The sequence below is a fragment of the Vigna umbellata genome, chromosome 4, assembly GCF_029865625.1.
Source record: "Vigna umbellata cultivar VRB3 chromosome 4, Vumbellata_1.0, whole genome shotgun sequence".
Lineage (NCBI taxonomy): Eukaryota > Viridiplantae > Streptophyta > Magnoliopsida > Fabales > Fabaceae > Vigna > Vigna umbellata.
Window position 1 is genome coordinate 30,623,702 of NC_142168.1, and position 27,878 is coordinate 30,651,579.

The following is a 27,878-nucleotide window of genomic DNA, read 5'->3' on the forward strand; positions in this document are numbered from 1 at the left end:
TTAGTAATATTTGATTTGATTTTGATAGAGATAAAATAGATATAGATAGTTTTGATTTTCCTATTATTTAGGATAGTATTATTTTATTTTATTAATATAAGATAGAGATAGATTAGGTAGATTTTATTTTAAGTTAGTTGATATTCTATTGTTAGTTTTTATTATTTGTACTTGATCCAAGTCTTATTTGTACTATTTAAAGGTTGCCAAGGTTCAATGAAAAATAACTCGAATGAATGGAAGAGTATTATTATTTATGTGGGTCACGTTTTTTTCCAACAGTTCGCTAGTATATAATGTGTTGTCCCATTTGGATTGTTTTGATCTTTAACTCGGACGCTCCATTCCTGTCACTTTTCTTCATTCCTATTCAACTTATTTCCATGCATATTTCATCTTTCACTCAGTAGAACATGTCACCATTGAAGACAAAAAAGCTTCATGTCCAGTCATCAAATTATAAGTTTGTTTTCTCTATTGTTGATCCTAACAACATTTCAAATTCCACGTAACATTTCAAGTGCATATAACAAAGGTAAAATTCTTCAATTCTAATTATCACAAGTTGATTTCTATAACCCACAAGCCCGTATTTTTTTCATAAGTTAACTTAAAATTTAAGACGACGTTATGTTATATTATGTTACCTTGTCTTAGTTCACGTCCTCTCCACATTTTGTTCAAGCCGAAAACAAGGTCACTTTTATTTTTATTATCCACACCACTTTGAAAAATATGTATTTAGTTTTGTATGGATGGGGATTGTAATTGTTTATGCATATAATTGAATATATAGGTGGGTAAATGAAATTTTATTTATATATATTTTCTTTTATTTTAAAGTAAGGATAGTGGGGTGGAAAATTTCCAATCATATTTTATTTCAAAGAGCTTGAATCCAAATTCACTTGAAGAAAAAAAAAATATGTTAATTTGACCACTCCTGTTTGAAGAATTGTGTAAATGGCGAATCTGAAAAAGCTATTATAAAACGAAAGTTCGAAGTAATGTTATTATAAAAGCTATCATCAGAAACCTGTTATTTGAAGGTATGAACGAAAGAAAAGACCATGCAAAATGGATTAGATATTTTGAAGCAAGTTATCTTTTCTGTTCATTTTTCTACCAAAACGTGTTCCCTTTATTATCTTTAATGACCTAGTTTTCTATAGGAAATTTCACTGAAAGCTCAAAAAGGTGGAAAATTTAGGGTTGGTGACTGTGAAACAGAAGTTGTATATTAATGGGGTTTGGGTTTCAGCATAGAACACATACAAACTGGGATGGCCAGGATCACTCTTTCTTCTATGTCTTTATCTTTTTTCATTCTTCTCATAATCACCTTCACTTTCTTCATGCAACCAATTCCAGTCACTGCAGGTTTGTCTCTCTCATTCAATCATCCAAAACTTTACAAAAAATATTCGAATAATAAATATAGACAATTCTTATAATATAGATAAAAATAAATATTAAGTCGATATTATAACATTAAATTAAATTTTAAGTTTATGTTTTAATAGTATAATATCATATTGAATGTGTAAAAGTATGTTTTCTAAAAATTGTGATGATATGAATTTGCAGCTAGGGGTCCCATGGCGAGTCCACCTCCTACACCCGATCATGGCGGGCCAATACACCCGGAAATAATTCCTGGAACATAGGAATTCCTGAAACATTACAACAAATCATAAGGGCTTCAAGTTTTCTTTTCTTCTCATTTTCTTTTACTGTATTAGGTTTTATGTTATAAATAACAATGTGTATGATCAAGAAAAGATTTATACTGGGTGGATGGACAATTATAGATTATAAGGAAATTAAAATCTTTTTATTATTGATTTTATTTTTACTGGAATTTAGCAATCAATTACCAAAAGTATGGTTAGAAATTGGATAATTATTCAAAATAATTTTGTGCATTCCATCTTTCAATATTTGAAAGAATTAAATATGAGTATGTATTTACTTTTTACCTTAATAAAAAATAAAAAATATATTAAAAGATTAGATATTATAATGATTATTGAAATACATAGCTATTATTTGAAAATAATTATAAAATAATTTTTTATTTACTATTATAATATTTTAATTACAATGTAATTGATGATAAATATTATTTACTGTAGACAGATTTTTATAAATAAAAGAATTATAATATGAGATCTTACAAAATAATTTAAGAGCAGTAATTTTTTTTTAAAAAAAATATTATAATATTTTTATAATATAAAGAAACTCTAATAAAAAATTAGAAAAACTCTATTCCATCCATATTTTAATAGGTTCTTACTTGATTGAGAGACATAATAAAGAATATGATCAATAAGGTTTATTAAACCACTTCAAAGCAATACAAACTTATATTTACTAGAGCAATATTTACATATAATTATATTATTATTATATACTTGAAGTTAGTATTATTTCAATGATAATATAGGTTTATGATTTATGTAAATCTTATAAATATAACTAGTATGACTTAAAGAAGACACACTTAATATTCATCCAATATATCTCTTACTCACATTGATAAATCCTATATTGATTTCAGTGTTAGCAGGGAATATCATATCTCCTTTCTGATCAATAAAGAATTTCATTCCAATCTATAAGAACTTTGAAGTTAGTGTTAACGTCTTGTCATTTATTCATAGATTATGTTTAAGATCTTCTTAAAAAAATTTGACATTCCAAAAGGGTAATAACACAATTTATAATTAATGCATATTAATTATACTTATTCGACCTTTGGATTAAATTTCTAATAAATGATAACGAAAACTAAAAGTGGTAGGTGTTCTTCCATATATAAGGCAACACACCACTATTATAGTAATAATAATGGAAGACATTCTCGCCTAAAGATAGAAAAGCAATAAGGTGCTTAGGCTTTTATATATGCACCCACAAATGTATATATGTATTTATTATTATTATATTGAGTTACCGAACGAATAACTTACTGACTTTAGCATCGAAAAACCTTTGACAGGTACACCTTCAAACGGTGGAATGAGAAAAAAGACCTAATAGGACAACTAGACGGCGCTTAAGGAGAAATTGTAAAGGTGTTTGAAATAACTCGACTTCAGATTCGAAACAACATTAATTCTCCACAAAAACTTCACGACCAAATCTACACTTAACCACTAGAGAAAGCAATTGTCACCCAAATAAAATCCCATGATCACCCATCAGAATCTAGTTTAAAGACGATGGAAATTTCTGAAAAGTTGGAGGGTTTTAATAGTAGTTTTGCAGGTGTAAACAGCAACGCTTCTCTAAACTTAGGTTAAAGGTAACAACCCAATAATGCCTATGCTGACAAAAACAAAAACCTGAGAACTAGTGACAGACAATTTGGAGAAGTTGCGGATTATCTCTTTTTCATTCGTTTACTTTTCGTCCTTCTAGGTTTATTTTAAACATGCAAAGAAAAATGAAACAGTAAATAAACAAAAAAGACAAGAGTTTACCAAATTAGTCTTATCATCATTAACTTTAACATTATTAGGGACAGAATTAAAATTAATAATATTATTACTATGTTAAAAAGATTAAAACGAAACTTATCTGGATTTATTTTTTCTTAGACCACGGTTATTACGAACAGAAAGAAATAACGTTTACTCATAAATATATGTTTGGAATCAAATGTGCTGCACTTTTTGCACTCAAATCCCAATATATATTTATTTATGGAACAAGAATAACATGAAAATTTTCTAGGTCATGGTAGCCCTAATTTATCTTGCAGGCCCTAGTGCTGGGTTTGGATATGGTGGCGGAGGTGGCGATGGCATTACACCCAGTTTCCTCATATTCAGATCTGCAAATTAAAACAACAAGATGATGTCAACGGTTCAAAACGTTTATCCAGAATGATCAAAACCCTACATTTTGATGATACGCAAATTCTTCAAAAAAATGATCAGCATATACGTAGGGGAAGAGATCGTGATGATATTCTTGTATGAATTTTCATGATTCATGACGTAGACTAACCTGAACCAACACTCAACTGCATAAACAAAGCAAAGGCTATCGTTAACAGAAGCAAACGTGCAAAGATTGATGAGAGACTGAAGATGTTAGCCATCTCTCACAACGTTGAAACTTGATATTATTCCACTGTTGCTTCAGATTCAGAAATTCAGAGAAATTTATAGAAAATTCTAATTTTTTTCTTTGATTTCATTCTATAAAAATTGATTTGGAAAATGTAACAGGGGATGACTCCAAAACTTTTGTCAAATGAAGACCAGGATTGATGAAGAAAAGGAAAATCAGAGCTCTTAATATTAGTTTCAGAAGTCAATAAATAAATGAGAAAAATAGCGTAGTCGTGACGTTAAAATGTATGAATTAGTAAGCATGAGGCCGTAATTAGTTTCTATTGATTTTTCCATAAAGATACAAATCTTCTTTGACAACGGTGTGATGAATTCACCGTTTAAAGGGTCCAACTATGTTAATTCCAGTTTAATTCAATTTTAAAAATCTCCTCTGCGGAAAGGCATCAACAATGCATCTTCAAATTCTTTAGGTTTTAATTTGTAAAATAGTTTAATAAATTGGACTTTTTTCTTCTTCTTTTCTTAGTTTAGTTATATGATCACCATAATTTATTAATTTTTTTAAAAAATTAAAACATTTGTCATGATTTTGCTATCAATGTTTTTTTTTTATAATTGAAGATTTATATTAAATAAAGTTTTTGGGATGTTTCATCTTTTACACAAGAAAAAAAGAAAAGAAAAAAAGAAGTAAAGTGTTTCGAACGTAGAGTTGAGGATCATCACAAAATAGTCCTTTACACTTTTCTTCAAATCAATTTATGTTATCTTGAAGACAATTAGTCAAATTCTTTCTAGATTCTCAATGTCCAGCCTCCAAACTGTAAGTGTGTACTTTTTAAATTCACCTCGACACTCAAGTCAGTACTTTAACTCAGATCAAAAATCACAGTAAAATCTTAAATTCACAATAAATATAATGATTTATCTTTTTACCTTTGACTTATATTTATAAGTTTTGTGGTGGGTTTATGATTAGTAAACTTGTAATCACGATCCAACATCTAATAAGTATGACTAAATAAACTTGATTAGAGGTTATACTTAAGATTGTTTAGAACTATGAATGATTCGATTTCTCTTGGTCGATCGTCCACTTAGACTGTACGTTTATACGGTAAATGAAGCATTGAATTTAAATATCCCTAAAGTCACAGTCTTTACATCTGACCGGTTATCATAAAAGTAAATATATGTTTCATTTATTATCATATAAATATTATAGTAGACAAAAGACAATGATGTCCAGAAAAAAACAGAATAGGTGTCTTCTGATTTCATCCTATACACACATAAACAATTCACGGTATCATCATAAGCTTTGTTCAAGTGTTACTTTAAAGTTCGCTAGTATATAATGTGTTGTTCCATTTGGATTGTTTTGATCTTTAACTCAGACGCTCCATTCCTGTCACTTTTCTTCATCCCTATTCAACTTATTTCCATGCATATTTCATCTTTCACTCAGTAGAACATGCCACCACCACCATTGAGGACAAAAAAGCTTCATGTCCAGTCATCAAATTATAAGTTTGTTTTCTCTATTGTTGATCCTAACAACATTTCAAACTCTACGTAATATATTTGCACAAGTTTCTAATAGTACATGTGGAAAAACATCCTTTTTCTCTTAATTGTTATTCGTCAAATTATATCTACAACAGATAGTTCTAAACTAAAATGTTTGAAAAAGGTTAGAAAGCATCTTTTGAACCATGATTGTCTTGGATCATATATCAATTATTTTGACCTAAAAGAGTCACATGTTGTTATGAAAAAGCTAACTAGATAACACATAAAACTTTTACATAGATCTATCTCATTATTCTCTTATTGATCCAAACAAAGTTATACCACTCTCTTTCTCTCCTTTTTGTATAGCTAGCTAAAAATATACTTTAAATACATAGATGGGCAAAAACACCTACCCAAATAAGAGAATTTATCTTTTGAGGTTTTATTGGTAATCGAATCCCATGTCTTAAGTTGTGTTAAGGTAAATATCTTTTCAGCATCCAACTTTCCTTTCCTAAAAAATATATTATTATTATTATGAGTTCATATGTTCCATATTACAATCCACATATAACAAGTCGCATAGTGACCTGATTCGCCATGCGAATCATCAAACAGAGAGCAACCCTCTTAATCCATTCGCACAGCGCACCCATTCGTTGTGCGAATGCCTTGGCAGAGAGCATCTCGCCAAGGTGACTCGCTATGCGAATCCATTCGCACAACGAGTCTGCATAATCTGTAGAACGAAATTCTGTAGAATTATGCAACTCAATCACAACTTACCAATTCTAAGCATTTTTCTCAACTTCTAATACCCCTAGATTGTTGTATAAACTTAATTAGACTTGACTAAGTGATTTTAAACCTTCCTAACATCAATCTAAGTTTATTATGAACCAAATTCTATTCCAAAACTACAAATCTCTCAACCTAGAGATCCAAATCCAATTCTACCACTTTTCACAGTTTCTTGAACCACTTAGGGACTCAAATAAGTCCCAAATGACTTGTCTAAGTTATCCCAATTGACCAATACCACTTCTAACCCCTAAGTCACAATTTCACTACTTCACTTCCTCAAAATTGACCCCAAATACTACCTAATGCACTTAACTTACTATAATAACCATTTTAAAAGATTTCACTCATATAACATACACAATTACAGTTTAGTTCATATCCAACATCAGTTCACAAACATCATTCCACAATTTCACAACTTACAATTCAGTACATATTAATTTCAACTACAAACAATTTAAAATATGACTCAAACAGTAAAGTACATAGAATCCAACATACACATTCTAGACCACTAATTTTAAAGAAAACAACTAACTTCCTTTACCTTGAACAAGATTTTGGACAGCTCTATCGAAACCCCGATCACTTACTTGCACCGTAAGGAATTTTTAGAAACACCTACAAATCACCAATTTGTGATAGAAAATAGCTCTTAGAACCTAAATTAAGCTGAAAAATGAAGAAGGAAAATGCGAGACACATGCAACAACACTACTTGCATGATCAAGAATCAAGAACAAGAGGATAAAGAGGACACACAACTTACCAGTGAGAATCACGAAATTGATCAGTCAAGATCGAAGTCTTTAACGCCAGGATCGCCTAGGCACCTCCTGATCGTCGAACAGATAACACAGAAGTGAGAGATGGTAGAGAGAAGTCAGAGAACTCTGAGGAATAATGTTCTAGAGAGATGAAGTATTCTTAGAATAATGAGACGTGTTTATAAAAATTCTATTTATATTATAAGATTATTTTAAAGTAAAATAATCTCTCATTATTTTAATACACCTATCTGCTCTAGTACTCTATTTTCTAGGTCCTTACAAATATTTTTTTTTATAATTTTTCAAAATTATTTTTTAACTTCATCTATTTATTAATATTTGTAGAATTAACAAATATTTTGATTGTCATAAATTGTTATTAATGTGTAATATTTTATAATTATTTTATTTTTATCTAATTGTTTTTGAAATTTATATCTTTATAATTTTTTTTAAATATTTGATATTGAAAAAAAAAAAACGAGAACATTATTTTTTATATTAAATATATGATAATATTATGTTTTATTTGTTATGTGTTATATTATAAAAATTAATTAAAAGATATGGAAACAATTATATGAACCGGGATACTTATTATCCGATGAAGATCAGAATAGATCTTATAATAAAATTAAATAATATTAAGTATTTACAAATTAAATAATTATACTTTTATTTGAATGAGGAAGAAGTACAATTTATCAACTGCAGGAAATGTATACACTAAATGATGAGAAAGAAAGTAGATGAAGGAGCATAGATGATTAATAATGGAAGATCTTATGCCATGGAAACTGGAGGTGGAGGTGAAGGAATAACTGGTTTAACATGTGTTGGTGGAGCTGAACTGGGTGGAGGAGGTGGGCTTGGTTGAACACCCAACTTTCTCATCTTCAAATCTACAAATTAAAACAACTTTTCATCATCTCAATATATTTCTCATCTCAATATAGTTCTCAGTTTTTATTAAAAAGAGTTAACACGATTTTTTTTTAAATGAATATTGATACGGTTTAGAGAATGATAATATAATAATATAAATGACACGTGATATTACAGTGTAAATTATATGATTTAATGATAGAGATAAACCTGCTTTAACTGGAATTGGTTGGATGAAGAAAGTGAAGGTGATTATGAGGAGAATACAGAAAGACAAAGACATAAAAGAAATAGTGGTTCTAGCCATCCTCAGTTTATGTGTGTTCAATGCAGAAACCTAAACTCAATTAATATATAGCTTCTGTTTCATAGTTACCAAACCAAAATTTTGCTTCTCTTTGAGCTTTCAATGAAATTTCCTACGGAAAAGTTGGTCAATATATAATGATAATAAAGGGAACACGTTTTGGTAAGAAAAATCAACAGAAAAAATAACTAGCTTTTAATTTTTGCATAATCATATTACAATATGAATTATTTATAAAACTGTCTTAAGAATTTAAAATTAATCACTTGTAATAATTTTTTCTCATCTAGTTTATATATATTTTTTATCACATACAAAATTCCAGTTACATTTTAGTTAAAAGAACTTGAATCCAAATTTATTAAAAAAAAAAATTGAAGATTTGTATAAATGAGGAACCTGGAAAAGCTACTATACAAGGAAACTTCGTGGTAATGTTGCATGTGACAAAAAACTATAATAGGTTATTTGAAATTGTGAACCAAAGAAAAGACCGTGCAAATGGGTTAGACGTTTTGAAACTACCTTCTAACCTTAACCTCGTATGCATAGTTGTATTTTGGAAAAGATAAAAATGTAAAGAAATACGTTAAAAAATGTTTTTCTTTTTATCTATAGTTTTTTTTTTGTTGAAAAAATTGACTGAATAACTTTAATAGATTCTGTTTTTTAATCATATTTTTATTTACAAATTTTTAAATTCCAAACCTTAAAATCGATTTAGTATAACAATAACAAATTTATTTTAATGGCACATTACTTTAAGCCATAAAAATGATTGAAGGTCATGTATTAAGTATGAACCCTAATTCTAGCGTGGATTGTTTGTGTTTGACTGGAATGCGTTGATGGATTAGTCTTGGCACCTTTGAAGGAACTAAAATAAAAAAGATAATAGTAACTTTTGAAAAAAAAATACAATTATTAGAAGGAGAATTCAAGAGGTTTTCCAATTTGATTAGAAGGGAAATTAGATTTTTGGTACTAGCAACGTATTATATAAATATTTTTATAATTAAAATTTATTATAAATAAATATTTTAAAGATATAAATTATATTTGTAATAAAAAAATGTAGGGTTAAATATGTTTTTAGTCCCTAAACTATTGGCCGTTTCTGGTTTTCGTCCCTCTTTCAAAGTAAGGTACGATTTGGTCCTCATTCTTTAGAAAAACGTTCGTTTTAGTCCTCAAAATTTTGTTTTTAGTCATCGTTTTAGTCCTCAAAACGTTCGTTTTTTCGACTAAAACGAACGTTTTTTAAAGATTGAGGACCAAATTGTACCTTACTTTGGAAGAGGGACGAAAACCAGAAACGGTCAATAGTTTAGGGACTAAAAACATATTTAACCCAAAAATGTAACGTATAAGTTATATTTTAATTTTATAATGAATAGTCTATACATCATTGAAGGCTATTTTATTTATTGACCATTTTTTTAAAAATATTGAAATTAAAGTAAAAATATAGATTTATAGATGTTTTTAATTCAAGTATATTGAGACAGCATAGTTAAAATCTATATTGTTTGTTTTAAACTTTACAATTTTGTCATGGTTTTATTTTTTAAAAAAGTGTTTTATAGAGTTGAAGGAAAAATATATATTTAAATTGTTATTAGTCTCGATTTCTAAGTAATGTATAATTATTAGATGTAACGGAACAAATTTTATTGTCAATGTCTGAGGTGAATGAAGGTTGATCCGTCAATGGTATGATAAAGAAATAAGGATTCGACTTAAAACTATTTTTTCATTCATTTTTTTAATAAAGGTTTGCCTTTTGAATCTCGATTAGTCTCCAATAGTAATAAATGTTTCAGACTCAAAGTTAATTGAGATAACATTTTTATAGTCAATCATCACATTTAAAATTAAAGAAAAAAATATATTCAAATTACTATTTATCTCAACTCTAAAATTATGTGAGACTTTGAATGTAAAAAACAATAGAAATAATATCATAATAAAATTTCATAAAAATATTTTTATGAAGGAAACATTATAAAAAATACTATCATTAAAAGTAGAGTTACATATAGAAAAAGAGAAAAGATGAAACTATTTTCAGATCAACTTAAAAAAGTTACTTTCTATCTTTATTTGTAGTTTTCTTTTAATTTAAGTATCTAATTAGAAACTAATATTTGGTCATTAAATAAATCAAAAGCAGGGTGAAAAATCCTAATAAGAATCCTAGAACTAAATATTTAAATGTTAAATTAAGAACAAATAAATTGATATTTTCAAAATATTTTCTATATCTTCATTTAAGTTCTTAATTTTAATTAATAATATGTTTTCAAATTTATAAAAAAAATCATAGCTAATTATGAGATTATCAATAGATAGCGCTTATTTAAGATAACGTTTTTTTAAATAAGCGTTATCTATAACTATTTAATATTATTTTTTAATTAATAATTTGAAATATATGAATAGATAGTGTTTCTTTAAAAAAACGCTATCTATGAAAACTAAATAGATAACGTTTTTTTAATTAAATTATCTATGGAGACAAATAGATAACGCTATGTATTATGATTAAAAAATTCCCCCCCCCCCTACTAGGACTACTCCTGCAATTTGACTCATCACTGCTTAGCGCTTCTCCTCTGTTTCATTTGCGCTGCTCCTCTCATTCATTAGTGCGTTAGGGATCTTCTCCTCCATTTCATCAGTGTGTTAGGGCTCCTTCTCCTCCGTTCATCAGTGCGTTAGGGCTCCTTCTCCTCCGTTTAATCAGTGCGTTAGGGCTCCTTCGACGGTTCTCCGTCAATTTGACGTGTACGTCTTTGTTCGCTCCTTCATTGCACTCTCATTTTCAACAGTGGCGCTTTGGACTGCGACATTAAGGTTTGACAAATTTTAGTTCCTTCTATTTGAATTATAGAACCCATAATCTCGTCCCAATTAGACTTATAAACTCATAATCTAACACATATTTGATAATTTGGAATTTGATGTCCTTACATACATCGACGTATTTGGTACAACAAAATGTTATAAAATCTGAGTTTCTTCATGAAGAGTTCTTCTATGTTATCTTAATTTGATATTTGGCACACCTCATATTACATAAGAGCATTATGCACCATGACTTGCATCAATATAAATTGGTCATTTTGTTCATCATTTGTCTTCACACGCGTCCAAGTTAAACCATTATCTAAATTATCTTTTGGTATTCATTCATATGATCTTTCCAAATCAAATAATTAAATTTGAAACTATGTTTGTAGAGGTAAACCTTCACAACTTGTTCCTCCAAAATTATTGTAGGATTTCACTACATCAAACTTCCTTGTCATTATGATAATGGTATTTTCCCAAACTTTGGTTATAAACACTTTAACTCCTAATGTAAAAGACAACTTCAAATCACCTCTTCCTTCCTTTGTGCCTATCATACATCATCCAAGATTTAATGGAAATTCATTCATGTTCTGTGTATATACCAATTAAAAAAAAATTAGAAAAGAATTAACACACGACGCTATATCAGGACACTTGCCTTGTGCAAATGCTTCCATAAACAAATCTAAAATAATTTAGGACCTTTTCTCTCCGTCTTTCTACCATATTATCATTATCTAGAGTCTTCTATTAAGCTTTCAAAAAATAAAAAATTTCAAAATAGCTACATTGTTTTAAAGTTCTTATTTGAAGTTTTAATTTTAAAGTTGTTCTTAAATTACAACAAAATCTATATCTACAGACCAACATAGTGAAAGAAACTAGATTAAGGTAGAAAGTTTGTTGAAATTAATATTTGTACAACATAATTTTAAACTTAAATAGATGACATGTTTAAGAATGATACTGTTGGAGTGATGCCCTGACTTGATGAAAAGAATGAGTCTAATGTTAATGGCATTTGAGTGAAGGTAATTGATTACTGATATTAGTGTACTGAGGTGAAAGGTTGTTTAAGAACGATACTGTCTTCCATTTAAATTTTCTACCACAATAATGAAATGCCCTACACTCTCAATAATAGGAATGGATGAGTGTCATGATCCAAAATTATTGGAAAGAAAAGGCACAGATAAAGATAATGATTGGTTGTGAATAAAGTTGAAAAAAAATGGTGCTGGTGGACGAGCCACTTAGCTAAAATATTATTGTGTTGGGATTTAAAATAACTAATAATGGTCCTACACACCGTCCAACGTTCCAAAAAAGTCGCCCAAAGCTACTCAATCGTCGAGCTCCATGGGAGAAATTATTAAACTTGCATCCAATGGTTTAATACATGATCTCAGCAGATTACATTTGGTGTCCAATATTAAGAAATGAGCTTTAAGTCTAACTCAATCCCATAAACCGGTTTGTAAGATGAGGTTTGCACCCCACTTATATATTATAAATTGACCTTATGACAACGGGTGGAAACATAAATGCCCACATAAAACTCGTTAGGATAGACTTTAACCATGATTCTAATATCATATTAGAAATGGACTTTAAGCCTAACTCAACCCTGACTTGAGATTTGCATCCTATTTATATATTATAAATTGATCTTATTTATCGTCGATCTGGGACTTCCAACATCCAACATCATTTCAGCGACGCTGATTCTAACTGTTCCTAAGTGTTCAACGGTCTATACATAGAGTTCAATGTTTTGGATCATTGAGAGAACTCAATGTGTAGTAAGCGTCCCAAGCTCCCAAAGTGATATCGTTCTCACAAGAGTTCTCTGACTTAACTTTTCTAAGTGTTTGATGGTACCGGTGTTATGAAGATTAACAAGTGTGCCTGGAAAATTTGTTTAAATAAACCATTTTTACCTTCTTTGTTAATACAAATTTAGTATACTAAACCAATATAGAAAATATTTCTTTATCAGCCAATTCCTCAAACAAAATTGAAAATTTTCATCCATTCCAAAACTGATCATAAAACAATGCATAACAAAGCACAATTTCACTCAAGTCAAACCAAATTTCTCATTCCGAATTCAACAATTTCAACAGATTATGGTATGCTTAAATTGAAAAAAAAAATAATTCTTATTTATATTATACTTTTTAATCGAACGAGGAGGAATTACAACATATTGTTATCAAAGGTAGGAAAAATATACACTAAATAGTGTGTTTCCTCTTTTGAATGTTTGGAATCAAAATTTTGACATAACAATGATATTTATATTATACATTAAACTCGATAATGTATAAAATAAAGCAGTGAAAGAAATGATAGAAAGAAAGTAGAGAAGGAACGTTAATAATGGAAGATCTTATGGTGGAGGTGAAGGAAAAGCTGGTCGAACATATATTGTTGGGCCTGAAGTGGGTGGAGGAGGTGGGCTTGGTTGAACACCCAACTTTCTCATCTTCAAATCTACAAATTAAAACAACTTTTCATCATCTCAATATATTTCAACCAGATTTAATTAATACATTTAGAAATCCTTTTATATTACACTATTCATTTATAGTTTTGGATGATTGAATGAGAGAAACAAACCTGCAGTGACTGGAATTGGTTGCATGAAGAAAGTGAAGGTGATTATGAGAATAATGAAAAAAGATAGAGACATAGAAGAAATAATGATCCTGGCCATCCCAGTTTGTGAGTGTTCAATGCTGAAACCCAAACCCCATTAATATATAACTTCTGCTTCACAGTCACCAACCCTAAATTTGTCATCTTTTTGAGCTTTCAGTGAAATTTCCAATAGAAAACTAGGTCAATAAAGATAATAAAGGGAGCACGTTTTGGTAGCACAAATGAACTTAAAAAATAACTTGCTTTTGTTTTTAACTTTTGCATCATAATATTATAATATGAACTATTTATCAACATTTTTTTAAGAATCTAATAAAATTAATCTCTTGTAAATTTAGAGACTCTAAAATTGCAACTTTTATAAAATGGAGACAGAACTTAGAAATAAGCCAATTTTGTATGACGAAATCGTACTTCAGATTTTTTAAAAATTTGACATATTTTGTTAATAAATTTCAATTATTAGTTAAAATTTATTCAAATCTATAAAATAATGAATGAAATTCATTATGAAAGTGTAAAACTTACACAATTTTATGATTTTTTCATAAATTAAGAGAATTCAAAAATTATATAAAGAAATACGCTCAAAATGGTTTTCAATTTTATCTATAGGTTTGTTCATAACTAGCTTTAGTATAAAAAAAATTGATTAAATATTTTTAGTAGAATTTCTTTTTTAATCACATTTTTTATTTACATATTTTAAATTTCAAACCTTAAAGTAAAACTCATTTGTGTTTGGAAAACAGAATATGCAATCTCAGAAAAGAAAAAAAGAAAATTCATTCAAATAGTCTCTTTCTCTTTCACCTTTTCATCCCTTCTCTTTTCAATATCTCACCCAAATATTAATTATCTTCTCTTCAAACAGGGGTTGACATTAGAGTCATCTGGAGAACTCTATAAGACTAACAGTTTGAAATTCCAAATAGAATAAATCCCCTCCTCCCCCATTTATAGAAATCTAATATACATTTTTGTGGCCTTGAATAAATTAAGATTCTTGTTACTTCAGCTTCTCTACAATAGTGTTGGATTTTAAGTTTTTCATAACATAATGTGTTATACTTTAATCATGACATCTTAAAACGAAGGTGTTACAACTCTCTTATGTTGCATTTATAATATTGAAATTTTGAATTTAATACGAACTTATAATAAAAATTGTTCAGTGAGAGATTTCACTAATAAAGTTTAGACTGATCGATAAGATATGATAGCTTCTTACATGTGGTGTGAATGAGTAGGAATTACAAATATATTATTTGGTGTGTTTTTACATTGAATTGGATCTTGAAACCCAACCTTGGTGAAATCTTTAGCATATATTTCATTAAATTAATTTAATTATTTTCTACCATTTTAGAATTATTTTATAATCAATAAAATTTCTAAGACATTGAGGATTTTATTAATAAATTTTAGACTTATCACTAAAACATTAGAGCTTGTTATATGTGGTATGAATGTTAGAGTAGAAGTTATATGTGGTATGAATGTTAGAGTAGAAATTAAAAATATATTATTCAGTTTTTTTTGTATTGAATAGGATCTCAAAACCCAATTTTGGTGAAGTATTTACTATATACTTCATTAAATCAATTTAATTGTTTTCTACAATTTTAGAATTTTTATAATCAATACTTTATGAGGTCACTTAGCCTTAATTAGTGAAAAAACATAATTTTTCTGAACAATACAAAGCTATGTGGGAAATAATATCTAGACTTATTTATATTATTACTTATATAATTTGATATACTTGTCAGTTTTGTAAGAACTATTATTTTTTACTTTCATTTTTGCTACCAACAACTACGATTTTTGTTATTATGTTTTATAAGCTTTTTAGGCATCTAATTGAAAAGGAAGGGACTACATTTTGGATCTATCAGAAATAAACAATACTAAAATCTTTTGCTCACTTCATTAGAAATTGTTTCGATTTGTGGGATCGAGATTCACAATTCTCTAAACTTGGTTTGTCCTATTCTTCACAAAGGTCATTATTTCTTCTACACTCTGATCAGTCGCGCTGCATAAGAGATTCTGATGTTAAAGTTAATACACAATAAATATATGAATCACCTACCTCATTATTTCAAACATGTATTTATAGTTTTCGAAATAAACTTCATATTAACGCAAGTCTAATTTAAGTCCAACAACTAATAATCTTGTTTTACTCTAAGTTGGAGATTAGTGGTACTTTTGTATCTCTTGGACCACAATTATGATCATAAGATCATATAATACAAAAATTATGCTCTATGGGAAGGATTAATTTAGGACTGAGACTTATGGGATAAATCTATTTTTATATGTTGCTTATAAATATTAGATCTATTTAATATGTAAATAAGTTTGTTTGTATTGTTTTGAGTAGGAGTAGAGTTGTATGTAGAATTTATGTATAAATATGTTTTTTGTATTATTTAGGTCAACATAAGTAATTAGATGCTTCACTTTTTAGTTTTTATCAGGAGTGATTTTATTTGTGTGACCTTTTTTTAAAAAAGAATTTAATATTTAAATGTTTTATATTCACAACTATGTAACTATTTGATATTTTTTACACCCATTTGAGGTATCTAGTGTCTTATTTATTTATTTATATATTAGTTATTATTGATAAAAAAAATTCTTACATGTAAATATGTTGTACGTTTAATGAAGATGTTGAATAAGAAGAGTTCATAATGAAGCTTGATTAAAATGGAAAAATTTGTTTCTCATCGGTTTGAAAAGATGCTTTTGTAATTGTTTCCACCACAGATCAAACATATATAGCAGGCAATTTTTTTAGTGTTGTATTACGAAGCTAGACACCATCACTCTTTTTTTTTTTAATCTTAATTGAAGTTATAATTAAAGTAATTCTTTTTATTATAAGCAACATGATTATATTAATAAAATGAAATCCATCTTACATTTACGCACCAAGCATTTGTGGTCCAAGAGATACAAAAGCAATAAGATATTTAGGGTACACTCCAATGCAGATTATCCCCCACAAAGAAGATAATAAATATATTAAACGTACATTAAATACTTTAACGCGTTTTGCATACAATATATAGGCCTAGTACAAAACCTAATACCGTAAACCTATATATAAGCGAAATGAGAACCAAAGCTTGATTAGTGATGAATCAACCACCGTATCTTAACATAATTTTCTTACTTAGTTTTCTGTGGGTTACAAAAATACTGGGTTACACAAATATCAATAACATCTGAATAACCTATATAAGGGATCGACACCACTTTTTACTCAAAACCTTAAGACAATGAGTTAATAGGTCTTTCACTTTTATATACTGCTCTACTTTCTCATTTCTATTCAATGTGTAATTTAGACTCATACTTAGATTCCCAACATTAAACAATATGAAAATTTAAATGGCTGGAAGAGGATGACGACGAGGATGCCGTGCAAAGAAAGAAAAAGTAATTGCTAGCTGAACAAGGAAAGATGCAAAATTAGAAGAAACTCTCATTCCAGACACATTCCAGTGTATTATTTTGAAGGCTAGATCCAAATTTGTATACCAGCCCTGTTCGTAATCACGCAATTTATATTCATATTAATTATAGTTATTCGAGCTTTCGGTGAAATTTTCAATAGATGATAATGACAACTACTAATGATGAAGTGGTAGGTGTTCTTCAGTATATAAGGCAACATAGGATTATTATAGTGATGATAATGGAATACGTTGTCGCCTAAAGATAGAAAACTGATAAGGTATTTAGACTTTTATATATGCACCACAAATGTATATTTCCATTGATTAAGCACTAACATAAAAAAGGTATGGGAAGAATAAAAAGAAAAAACTTCTAGGCACCCCTACATTCTACCTAAAATATCACTTATTGTTCAAATCTGTCACTACAAATTGACTTCAATAAAATATAGTAACAGTCAAAATATAATATTAGTAGAGTTGGGTAATTTGGCTCTATCACTATTATTCAAAAGGTTACTTTTTTTGAAAGGTATACAAATATATTTAAATTTAACTTAAATTATATAAAACCTATATGTCTCTTTGATGTTCACTACAAGATTAAAGACGACTTAACCAATTCGAATCGTGATTTTAACATTTTTAATAAATAAAAATATTTATGTTAATATCATAATATAGTTTATTTATTAAAATGATGTAGATTTTTAAAATACTACAAGTTTGGTTAGGACATATGAGGGAATATTTTTTTTGTGTTTTTCTTTTTATGAAAGTGGTGTAAGGAAACACGTTCGTAATTTGTACTTCGAGCCATAAATCTGTTTGGCTTTGGTAAAAATGTATACCCTGCAAGGTTATTGTTTTATGGTAGCTACGATCATATCCCTTGTAAGAAAACTCTCTTTCAACCATAGCGTGTATAGTATTCATAGAGCGCCATCCTTCTACACAAAAATTGTGTTCCCAAACACAACTTAATAAAATAACGAAAAAAAGATAATTATTCAACGGATTTGAAGTCAATTTAAATTATAAACTAATTTAGAATCAATAATAATAAATAATTAAAATCTTAATAACTAATGTTAGAGATTAATTTTGATTCTAATTTACATATCAATTATAAATTTTTACGTCTAATAAATATTGTTTTATATATAAATAATTTTTAATTTATAAAACTATTTCTAATTCAGTTAATATATTAATTATTTTTAGTCTTTAAAATGAATTATTATTTAATGATTTTCCTTTAACTAAGCATTTAAAAAGATTGTAACACCAAGATGCAGATTATCATATATATTAAAGGGTGCAACTACACAAACCAAACAGTTAAAAACTATGGTCAACAACGTACATATACCAGAAAACAATACAAAAGCAACAAAAGGTGCCTGAAACCTGGCTTATTGCAAAACACAGATAATCCCCACATACTAAACACCAGAAGAAGAAGAAGAATGACAGAACCCTCTGACCAAATACTGAGTTTGGTTTCACTAACAATAACAAGATATTCGCAGAAAATGAAATTTAAATGGTTGGAGGAGGAAAACGAGGAGGTCGAGTACGCCATGATGGATTACGCGCTGGTGAAGGAGGTGGACTTGGCATCACACCCAATTTTCTCACTTTCACATCTGCAAATCAAGATCACACCACGTTAATTATAAACTTTTCAAGATACCTAATATGCTTCTAACTGCAACAAAATGTACTTTTACTTTATCATCATCTACCAAACATTAATGACAGTACTGATAATGATCTTACAATTCTAAACACATGTTATTGATATGTGTTTGCGTATTTGAAAGAGGTAGGTACACAAACCTGCACTAACTGGAGTAAGCTGTGCAAAGAAAGAAAATGCCATTGCTAAGAGAACAAGGAAAGATACAAAATTAGAAGAAACTCTGATCCCAGCCATATTCCAGTGTACTTTGAAGGCTGAAACCAGATTTGTGTGATGCTTTGTTCGTAATCTCAGGCACTTTATAATGGGTTGAGCTTTCGGTGAAACTTCCAATATATGATATGAATGAGGAAGTGGTAGGTGTTCTTCACTATATTATGCAACATAATATTAATAATAATAATGGAAGAGATGCCACCACTTGTTTCTTAAGCTATAAAAAGCAATAAGGTATTTAGGCAATAACACAAAAAAGGACTTCTAGCCACCCCTATACGTATTACCTAAGACCAAATTTCATACTAAAAATTGATTGAGAAAATGTAACAGGGGATGACTCCAAGAATTTTGTCAAGTGAAGACCAGGATTGATGAAGAAAAAGAAAACCAGAGCTCTTAATATTACTTTTAGAAGTCAATAATCACCATAATTTATTAATTTAAAAAAAAATTAAAATATTTTGTCAAGATTTTGCTATCAATAACATTTTTTTTATAACAAAGAATTATATTAAATGAAGTTTTAGGGGTGTTTCAATTTGTATACAAGAAAAAAATAAAGAAAAAGAAAAGTGAAGCATTGAATCTAAACATCTCTAGAGTCACAATCTTTACATCTGACCACTTTCCACAAAAGTAAATATATATGTTTTATTCATTATCATAATTAAAATATTCTAGTAAACATAAGACAATGGTCTTCCTAAAGAAAGGTAGCTTCTGATTTCATCCTTTACTTTTCATATATAAATAATTCACTATAATGTGTTACTCTCAAGTTGCTAGTGTATAATGTGTTACCTTAGGTTGTTTTGATATTTAACTCAGACGATCCATTCCTGTTACTTTTCTTCATCCTGTTACCTTTCTTCCTCCCTATTCAATTTGTTTCCCTTGCATATTTCATCTTTCGTTCAGTAGAACATGCCACTAATGAGGACAAAAGCTCCATATCCAGTTGTCAAATTATAAGTTTGTTTCCTCTATTGTTGATTTTAGCATCATTTCAAACTCTGTATAGTATATGTGCACAAGTTTCTAATAAAACATATGAAAAACATCATTTCTCTATGAATTGTTATCAATCAAATTATATCCATAAAAGATAGTTCTAAACTGAAATGTTTGAAAAAGGTTAGGAAGCTTCTTTTGAACCATGTGTTTTGGATCACAAATTCATCTATTTGACCAAAAAGAGTTTCATGTTGTTCTGAAAAGGCTAATTAGATAACACTCATATAAAACTTTTACATAGAACTATCTCATACCTTAAGGCTTGTTGTTTTGAGTGGATTTGAAGATAATTTTTTTTGTCGTTTATTTGAGTAAATTTGGAAGTAAAATGAGAATGAATTTGGAAATAAATTTTTTTAATTTGTCACATCAATACAATTCTAATCATACTGATGTTTATATATGTAATGTTGTTCAATGTTATGATATTTTTCTCTTAAGTTGATTTCAGTATGCTCTCAGGGAGTAATTTAGAATTGAGACTCATGGTGTAAATATATTGTTATATGTTTCTTATAGATAATCTACCCAATATGTAAATAAGTTTGTTTGTATTGTTTTGAGTAGAAATAGATTTCAATGTAGAGTTTATGTATAAATATGTGTTTTTTTTTTGTATTATTTGGGACAATATAAGTCATTAACTGCTTCACTTTTTAGTTTTTGACGAGAGTGATTTTATTTATGTGACCTATTTATTTAATTTTTTTTTTGAGAAAAGAATATTTAATATTTAAATGTTTCATATTCATATCCTTCATGTATCTACTGATATTTTTTGTACACAGATTTAAGGTATCCTGATGTCTTATATAGTTATTTATATATTAGTTATTATTGATAAAAATGATTCTTACATGCAAAATATGTCGTAGGTTTAACGAAGATGCTGAATCGGTATGAAGAGTTCACAATAAAGCTTGATTACAATGGACATGTTTCTCATGGGTTTGAAAAGTTTCTTTTATAATTGTTTCCACCCTAGATCAAACATATTATATATAGCAGGCAAATATTTTAGTGTTCTATTACGAAATTAGACACCATCACTTTTTTTTTTATCTTAATTGAAGTTATAATTGTGATGATATGAATTTGCATATTTGAAAATGAAAAAATTGGGTGACATAGCAAGTCCACCTGCAAACCTCATTTTACAATCCGGTTTTGTGGGATTGAGTTAGGCTTAAAGTCCACTTCTAATATGGTATCAGAGCCATGGTTAAAGCCTATCCTAGCGAGTTCTATGTGGACATTCTATTCTTCTATTCCACCCACTATTGGGCCATTATCGGACCATCCATTTCTACCATTATGCATGAGATGTCTATACTTCAACGTGAAGGGGTGTGTTGGTAGTTGTTAGAAGTGGACTTTAAATCTAATTCAATCCAACAAAACCGACTTATAGGGTGAGGTTTGAACTCACTTATAAACTATGAATTGTCACTCGTCTTCATGGGTTATGTCTTCTCACTTCCTTTCTTCTCCTAATTAACTATTTTGTTTTCATTGAGAAAAACCTAAACTATCTTTGATACTAGTTATTACTATTGCATCTGTATGTTTCAGGATTAGTGTTGTTAGAAAGTCAATATCTTCACATATGCATGTACAACTCTAACAAGATCTTCATATGAAACTTCTTCTGTCAGAGCCTATAATATCAATATATTTTCTTTCCTTCTTGCTTTCCTTCTTTTTTGCATTCTTATTTTTTTGTTTTCTTGTTTATTTTTTCTTTTCTTGCTTTCTTTATTTTTTGTTTCATTGCTTTTTCCTTTCTTTCTTCCATTCTTGCGTTCTTTTTTTATTATACTCTCTTGCTTATTTTCTTTCATTCTTCTTTTGTTTCTTGTCCATAACAGCATCCCTTCCTGCTTTAATGATTTTTCATTTTCTATATTAGCTGATTCTTAACTCCTCTCTTAGTTTTTTTATTTCTTTATTTTCTTTCTTTCTTGCTTTTTTTCTTTCATTTTCTATCTTCTTTTGATTTCTTTTGTTCTTTACGGTTTCTTCTTATAAACCCTAAACCCCAAATCTTAAACTTCAAATCCTAAATCTCAAACCCCGAACCCCGAACCCCGAACTCTAAACCCTAACCCTAATTCCTTAACCCTTAACCATAAACCCTTAACCTTAAACCCTAAACCTTAAACCATACACCCTAAACCTTACACCTTCAACCATACACCCTAAACCCTAAATCCTTAACCCTTAACCCTTAACCCTAAACCCTTAATCTTAAATTCTAAACCCTAAATCCTAAACCCTAAACCACAAACCCTAAACCATAACCCTTAAACTCTAAACCCTAGGCCATAAACATAAACCCTACCCCATACATCCTAAACCCTTAACCCTAAACCATAAACCCTAACTCTTAAACCATAAATCCTAAACCCTAAACATATTATATATAGCAGACAATTTTTTGTGTTGTATTATGAAGCTAGACACCATCACTCTCTTTTTTTTTATCTTAATTGAAGTTATAATTAGTGTAATTCTTTTTATTATAAGGAACGTGATTATATTAATAAAATGAAATCCATCTTACATTTACGCACCAAGCATTTGTGGTCCAAGAGATACAAAAGCAATAAGATATTTAGGGTTTATCCACTCCAATATGAAGATTATCCCAAAAAGAAGATAATAAATATATTAAACGTACATTAAATACTTTAACGCGTTTTGCATTCAATATATATGCCTAGTACAAAACCTAATACTGTAAACCTATATATAAGCGAAATGAGAACCAAAGCTTGATTGATTCATCACGTTTTATAGTGATGAATAATCAAACAATATGAAAATTTAAATGGCTGGAGGAGATGATGATGACGATGCCGTGCAAAGAAAGAAAAAGTAATTGCTAGCTGAACAAGGAAAGATGCAAAATTAGAAGAAACTCTCATTCCAGACACATTCCAGTGTATTATTTTGAAGGCTAGATCCAAATTTGTATACCAGCTCTGTTCGTAATCACGCAATTTATAATGCATATTAATTATAGTTATTCGAGCTTTCGGTGAAATTTCCAATAGATGATAACGAAAACTACTAATGATGAAGTGGTTGGTGTTCTTCAGTATATAAGGCAACATAGGATTATTATAGTAATGATAATGGAATACGTTGTCGCCTAAATATAGAAAACTGATAAGGTATTTAGACTTTTATATATGCACCACAAATGTATATTTCCATTGATTAACCACTAACATAAAAGGTATGGGAAGAATAAAAAGAAAAAACTTCTTACATTCTACCTAAAATATCACTTATTGTTCAAATCTGTCACTACAAATTGACTTCAGAAAAATATAGAAACAGTCAAAATATAGTATTATTAGAGTTGGGTAATTTGGCGTTATCACTGTTATTCGTAAGGTTAATTTTTTTTAAAGGTAAAAAGTATAATTTTTTTCGATTAAATTTAACTTTTAAATTATATAAAACGTATATGTCTCTTTGATGTTCACTACAAGATTAAATACGACTTAACCAATTCGAATCGTGATTTTCGCATTTTTAATATATAAAAATATTTATGTTAATATCATATTATAGCAGTGTGTATTGTATTCATAGAGCTTGCATCCTTCTAAACAAAAATTGTGTTCCCAAACACAACTTCATAAAACAACGTAAAAAAAAGTTATTCAACGGATTTGAAGTGAATTTAAATTATAAACTAATTTAGAATCAATAATAATAAATAGTTAAAATCTTAATAACTGATGTTAGAAATTAATTTTTATTTTAATTTACATATCAATTAATTATTTTTATTTATAATAAATATTTTTTTATATATAAATAATTTTTAATTTATAAAACTATTGCTAATTCAGTTAATATATTAATTATTTTTAGTCTTTAAAATGAATTACTGTTTAATGATTTTCCTTTAACTAAGCATTTAAAAAGATTGTAACACCAATATGCAGATTATCATAATGTTATGGCCAAAAGTTGGATTTAATGACTCCAAAAATGAAGATGGGTTTTACTCGGTTTTTCGTCCAATTTTACATCTTTTGAATGATTTCGTTACGCTTCTCATTCTTCTATCTCTGAGTATTTCATATTATATTTTGATGCATATTTTGTTCTCCAAGCAGTCTCCCAAATAAATATGTTGGTGGTGTGATATATAGAGAAACCCTAATATCTTTTTCCCAACAAAGAAGATAATTATATATTAAAGGGGTGCAAGTACACAAACCAAACAGTAAAAAACTATGGTGAACAACGTAGATTAAGCAGAAAACAATAGAAAAGCAACAAAAGGTGCCTGAAACCTGGCTTATTACAAAACACGGACTAAACACCCAGAAGAAGAAGCATGTCAGAACCCTCTGACCAAATACTGAGTTTGGTTTCACTAACAATAACAATATATAAGCAGAAAATGAAAATTTAAATGGTTGGAGGAGCAAAAGATGGAATACTCGCAGGTGGAGGAGGTGATTTTGGCATCACACCCAATTTTCTCACTTTCGGATCTGCAAATCAGGATCACACCACGTTAATTATAAACTTTTCAAGATACCTAATATGCTTCTAACAGCAACAAAATGTACTTTTACTTTACGTGGTAAAAACTTTCATGCACTCATCGTCTACCAAACATTAATGACAGTGATAGTGATCTTACAATTCTAAACACATATTATTGATATGTGTTTGCATATTTGAAAGAGGTAGGTATACAAACCTGCACTAACTGGAGTAAGCTGTGCAAAGAAAGAAAATGCGGTTGCTAAGAGAACAAGGAAAGATACAAAATGAGAAGAAACAGTGATCCGAGCCATATTCCAATGTATTTTGAAGACTGAAACCAGATTTGTGTGATGCTTTGTTCGTAATCAGGCACTTTATAATGGGTTGAGCTTTCGGTGAATCTTCCAATACATGATATGAATGAGGAAGTGGTAGGTGTTCTTCACTATATTATGCAAGAGATGCCACCACTTGTGCCGTAAAGCTATAAAAAGCAATAAGGTATTTAGGCAATAACACAAAAAAGGAAATCTAGAGCCACCCTTATACATTGTACCTAAGACCAAATTTAAACCAATAACTTGGTAGTCTCGGAAACCCTCATATAACAACACGAATGACCGAGTAAATAACATAAAGGGAATATGCTATGGAGGAGACGTGGATTGCTTTCATGTGGAATTTATGGAATTAGAGAAATAATATCTTCTTTAGGAATGTCAAATTTGATTTAAAAGAAATTTTTAGTATGAGTGATCCAAATAAGAGTGTGTGAGCATCTTAATTGTTATTGTCAAATTATATCTACAAAAGATAGTTTTAAATTAAAATGTTTGAAAAAGGTTAAAAAGAAATCTTTTGAACCATGATTAGATCAAAGATTCATCTATATTTGACCAAAAAGAGTCACATGCTGTTATGAAAAGCCTAACTAGATAACACCCATATAAAACTTTTACATAGAACTATCTCATTGCTCTCTTATTGATGATTCAATCCAAATAAAGTTACACCACTCTATTTTTTCCCTTTTGGATAGCTAGCTAGATATATACTTTAAATACATAGATGAGCAAAAACATCAATCCGAATAAGAGAATTTAGCTTTTGAGTTTTTATTGGTAATTCAATCCCATGTCTTAAGTGTTGCTAAGGTAAATATCTTTTCAGCATCTTTCTTTTCTAAAAAATATATTATTCCTATGAGTTCATATGTACCATTGATTACAATCCACATACATTTCCTCACACTCCTTAATGTTGGAATTGATGTAATTCATTAAATTCTTATGCAATCCTACTTATGCTTATATATGTAATGTTGTTTAATGTTATGATATTTTTCTTCGTAATGCTAAATTGATTTGATAATTTCTTATTTGATTCTTGATTTTTAACTGAAAACATTTTCTAAATTTGTTTTGGATCAAAATAATCCAATATCTCTAAACAATAGCTTTAAAATTGTTAGTTGAACCAAACTCAAGGAAAAAAATTATATTTTGATATATAGTTTGAGAAATCATTTGTTTAAATATAACCTCAAATTTCATGATGTAGGGAGTTAATTTAGATTACCTTTTGAGATATAATATACGTTGCATAATATAAATCATATAAAGAATATTCAGATAATATATTAACGAGATAGGTCGTTAATTTCTTTATTAGTACGTAAAAAAAAATAGATATTTCATCATAATTTAAAAAGAGATATTTGAAATTTGTAAACTTGAATATATTTTTTTATAATTTCTTAAAAAAAATTTAATTCTATCCACTTTTTCTCATTAACTTTTGTAAAATTAGTAAATATTTTGGTTGTCATGAAATTATATTGGTGTATAATATTTTATAATTATTTCATTTTTTATCTTCATTATTATTTGATACTTTGATTTAAATATATACATTTATAATTTCCTTTTAAATATTTGATATTTAAATAATGAAATATATATTTTTATTATTATTAAATATTTAATAATGTTATTTTTTATATTTGTTATTTTTTTATAAAAATAATTAATTGATACTGAAGTAAAATATGAAAGATACACCTATTATTTAAAGGATAAATCTTATAATAACACTAAGTAATATCAAATATTTCCAATTTAAAAATTATACATTTAATTGAACGAGGAGGAATTATATTTTGACATAATAATTATACATTAAACTCGATAGTTTAAAATGAAGCAGTGAAAGAAATAATAGAAAGAAAGTAGAGAAGGAGCATAGATGATTAATAATTGAAGATCTTATGGCGGAGTGAAGGAAAAGCTGGTTGAACAATTATTGTTGAACACCCAACTTTCTAAGAAAATTTGCTTATTTCTAAGTTTTGTTTTTAAATTTTATAATTAAGCTTATAAAATTAAAAACCACTCGTAAGTTATGTTTTATTTCGTTTTGTACCATTTATATTCATTTGTTTAATTACGAGTGGTTTTTAATTTTACAATCTTAATTATAAAATTTAGAAACACAACTTAGAAATAAGCCAATTTTATATAACGAAATCGTACTTCGGATTTTTTAAAATTCCACATATTTTGCTAATAAATTTTAATTCTTAGTTAAACTTTATTCAAATCTATAAAATAATGAATGAAATTCATTATGAAGGAGTAAAACTTACACAAATTTTAAGATTTTTCATAAATTAAGAGAATAATAAAAAATTATATAAAGAAATACGCTAAAAATGGTTTCATCTTTTATCTATAGGTTTGTTAATAACTAGCTTTTGTTAAAAAAATGACTAAATATTTTTAATAGAATATTTTTAATCACTTTTTTTATTTACAAATTGTAAATTAATATAATTGACTAAATGCATTAATTTTACATATTATATATATATATATATATATATATATATATATATATATATTTTAATTTTGTTTCAGTTACAAAGAACATTCTATTTTCTGACAAAAGTGAAACAAGAACACATCACATCTTGAGAAAACCTTGGAGCAATCAATCAAACATTTAAAGGATCTCAAAATCTACAAGGTTTCAAAAAAGGAAGAAGAGTCAAGAGGGCTGCTG

At 28.2% G+C, this 27,878-nt stretch overlaps 4 long non-coding RNA genes across 4 annotated transcripts; 1 reads left to right on the forward strand and 3 right to left on the reverse strand.

The window, feature by feature from the left end:
* Nucleotides 1-1,221: 1,221 nt before the first annotated feature.
* On the forward strand, nucleotides 1,222-1,849 carry LOC148199859 (uncharacterized). The gene is made up of 2 exons (XR_015785587.1): nucleotides 1,222-1,380; nucleotides 1,588-1,849. It is a non-coding gene; the product is annotated as an uncharacterized LOC148199859 (long non-coding RNA).
* A 5,979-nt stretch (nucleotides 1,850-7,828) lies between these two features.
* LOC148199860 (uncharacterized) lies at nucleotides 7,829-8,439 on the reverse strand. The gene is made up of 2 exons (XR_015785663.1): nucleotides 8,273-8,439; nucleotides 7,829-8,079 (listed from the first exon to the last, which is right to left on the reverse strand). It is a non-coding gene; the product is annotated as an uncharacterized LOC148199860 (long non-coding RNA).
* A 10,202-nt stretch (nucleotides 8,440-18,641) lies between these two features.
* Nucleotides 18,642-19,629, reverse strand: LOC148199861 (uncharacterized). The gene is made up of 2 exons (XR_015786380.1): nucleotides 19,205-19,629; nucleotides 18,642-19,011 (listed from the first exon to the last, which is right to left on the reverse strand). It is a non-coding gene; the product is annotated as an uncharacterized LOC148199861 (long non-coding RNA).
* A 4,926-nt stretch (nucleotides 19,630-24,555) lies between these two features.
* On the reverse strand, nucleotides 24,556-25,353 carry LOC148199862 (uncharacterized). Its single transcript, XR_015785534.1, has 2 exons — nucleotides 25,033-25,353; nucleotides 24,556-24,820 (listed from the first exon to the last, which is right to left on the reverse strand). It is a non-coding gene; the product is annotated as an uncharacterized LOC148199862 (long non-coding RNA).
* Nucleotides 25,354-27,878: the final 2,525 nt, after the last annotated feature.